Genomic DNA, 2,137 nt, shown 5'->3' with positions numbered 1-2,137 from the left:
CGTTCTACCATTCCTAGACCGGCAAGGGAACTTGCTGTTCCAACAGGACAATGCACGTCCGCATGTATCCCGTGCCACCCAACGTGCTCTAGAAGGTGTAAGTCAACTACCCTGGCCAGCAAGATCTCCGGATCTGTCCCCCATTGAGCATGTTTGGGACTGGATGAAGCGTCGTCTCACGCGGTCTGCACGTCCAGCACGAACGCTGGTCCAACTGAGGCGCCAGGTGGAAATGGCATGGCAAGCCGTTCCACAGGACTACATCCAGCATCTCTACGATCGTCTCCATGGGAGAATAGCAGCCTGCATTGCTGCGAAAGGTGGATATACACTGTACTAGTGCCGACATTGTGCATGCTCTGTTGCCTGTGTCTATGTGCCTGTGGTTCTGTCAGTGTGATCATGTGATGTATCTGACCCCAGGAATGTGTCAATAAAGTTTCCCCTTCCTGGGACAATGAATTCACGGTGTTCTTATTTCAATTTCCAGGAGTTTACATCAACGGGGACAGTTGTAAATGTGTGCCCCGACCGGGACTCGAACCCGGGATCTCCTGCTTACATGGCAGACGCTCTATCCATCTGAGCTACCGAGGGCACAGAGGATAGTGCGACTACAGGGATTTATCCCTCGTACGCTCCCCGTGAGACCCACATTCCCAACTTAATGTCCACACACTACATTCGTAGTGCCCCTGCCCATTACACTTATTACTCACGGCAGACAACCTTACCTAGTCCCGTAAGAGTTCGGGCAATGCGTGTGCATCCGCACAGTAGAAGGTCAATGGCCGGTTAGCCTTAACTATATGAAGATGGTATCTGTTCTTTCGGACATACTCGGTAAGATTCTCTGCCGCGAGTGATGAGTGTAATGGGCAGGGGCACTACGAATGTAGTGTGTGGACATTAAGTTGGTAATGTGGGTCTCACGGGGAGCGTGCAAGGGATGAATCCCTGCAGTCGCACTGTCCGCTGTCCCCTGCGTGGCTGAGATGGATAGAGCTTCTGCCGTTCAAGCAGGAGCTCTTGGGTTCGAGTCCCGGTCGGGGCACACATTTTCAACTGTCCCCGTTGATGTATATCAACAGCTGTCGGCAGCTTAGGGTCTGGATTTAGTTATCATTTCATTTATCATCTGTGTTTATGTTCAACCTTTTATTTTTCTGTCAAAGCAATAACTTTTATTGCTTGATTAAAGAAGTGCATTAGCTAGTGCTAATATGGTTAGCGGAGGTACAAAAAGCTTTACATGCAGCCACTTAACACAACGTTCTGATGTTCATAAATTTATACGCATTTTGATTTTAATATGTAATATATCTAGGAGTATGATAATACAGTCAGACGCACAGAGTTATGGAGATTAAAATCTGTCAAACCTGAACGCTGGCAGGCCATTATCAGTTTCATAAAAGAAAAAAAGTTCCCACACATGTGTTTAACCAAAGATTGAAATAACTGTCACAGCATCTCTGTGCTGTCGAGGATGTTGCTCTTGGGGTGAGAGTTTATAGAAATCTTGCAAGTACTTGGATTGGACTAACAGATCGTTGAGCTGGTGCTACACAGTACGCCTATCCACTCAAGTTGAAAGTAATGAGTTATATTAGCAGTCAAAATAAATCGCAATCTGTCTTCAGTAGTGCAATGTCTTGGAATCTCTTTGAGAAATCATGGTCGAATGTTTCAACTACTACAACGAGTCAGTCATGCTCTGGACCACAAGTGACTGCCTTGAATTATGGAAAATGTCCCATGTCTTGAACTCGAAGCTGGGTTTTCCATAGGATTACCTTTTTTTTTTATTCCATCAACATTGCCCGCCATACGTGCCAAATGATTCTGCCTTTGCATTAAGACACCTAATGAATTCAAGCCATACATGCTGCTAACCGCAAACGATTTTGTAAGCACTCTTACTTACCCTCGACTCAGTTTTTCCCTATTTCACTCTCAGTCGTCAGAAGAGAAGTGTGTCATATTTTCTGATGTTGTAATGACGGTCCAGTAAGTGTTTTACCAGCCCATAATATCGCGATGGCATATTAAGCACTTTGCACGACCCTTAAACGGTATGAAAAGTAAGACAGTCCCCATTCAGCATTGACAATGTGGCTTCTCCACTTTTTAATTT

The 2,137-nt window shown here is 45.6% G+C and overlaps 1 non-coding gene across 1 annotated transcript; it reads right to left on the bottom strand.

The window, feature by feature from the left end:
• Positions 1 to 523: 523 nt before the first annotated feature.
• Trnat-ugu (transfer RNA threonine (anticodon UGU)) lies at positions 524 to 598 on the bottom strand. The gene has a single exon. It is a non-coding gene; the product is annotated as a tRNA-Thr (tRNA).
• Positions 599 to 2,137: the final 1,539 nt, after the last annotated feature.

Source organism: Schistocerca serialis, chromosome 4 (genome assembly GCF_023864345.2).
Source record: "Schistocerca serialis cubense isolate TAMUIC-IGC-003099 chromosome 4, iqSchSeri2.2, whole genome shotgun sequence".
In the NCBI taxonomy this organism is placed as follows: domain Eukaryota; kingdom Metazoa; phylum Arthropoda; class Insecta; order Orthoptera; family Acrididae; genus Schistocerca; species Schistocerca serialis.
This window is presented reverse-complemented; position numbering and strand designations above follow the sequence as displayed.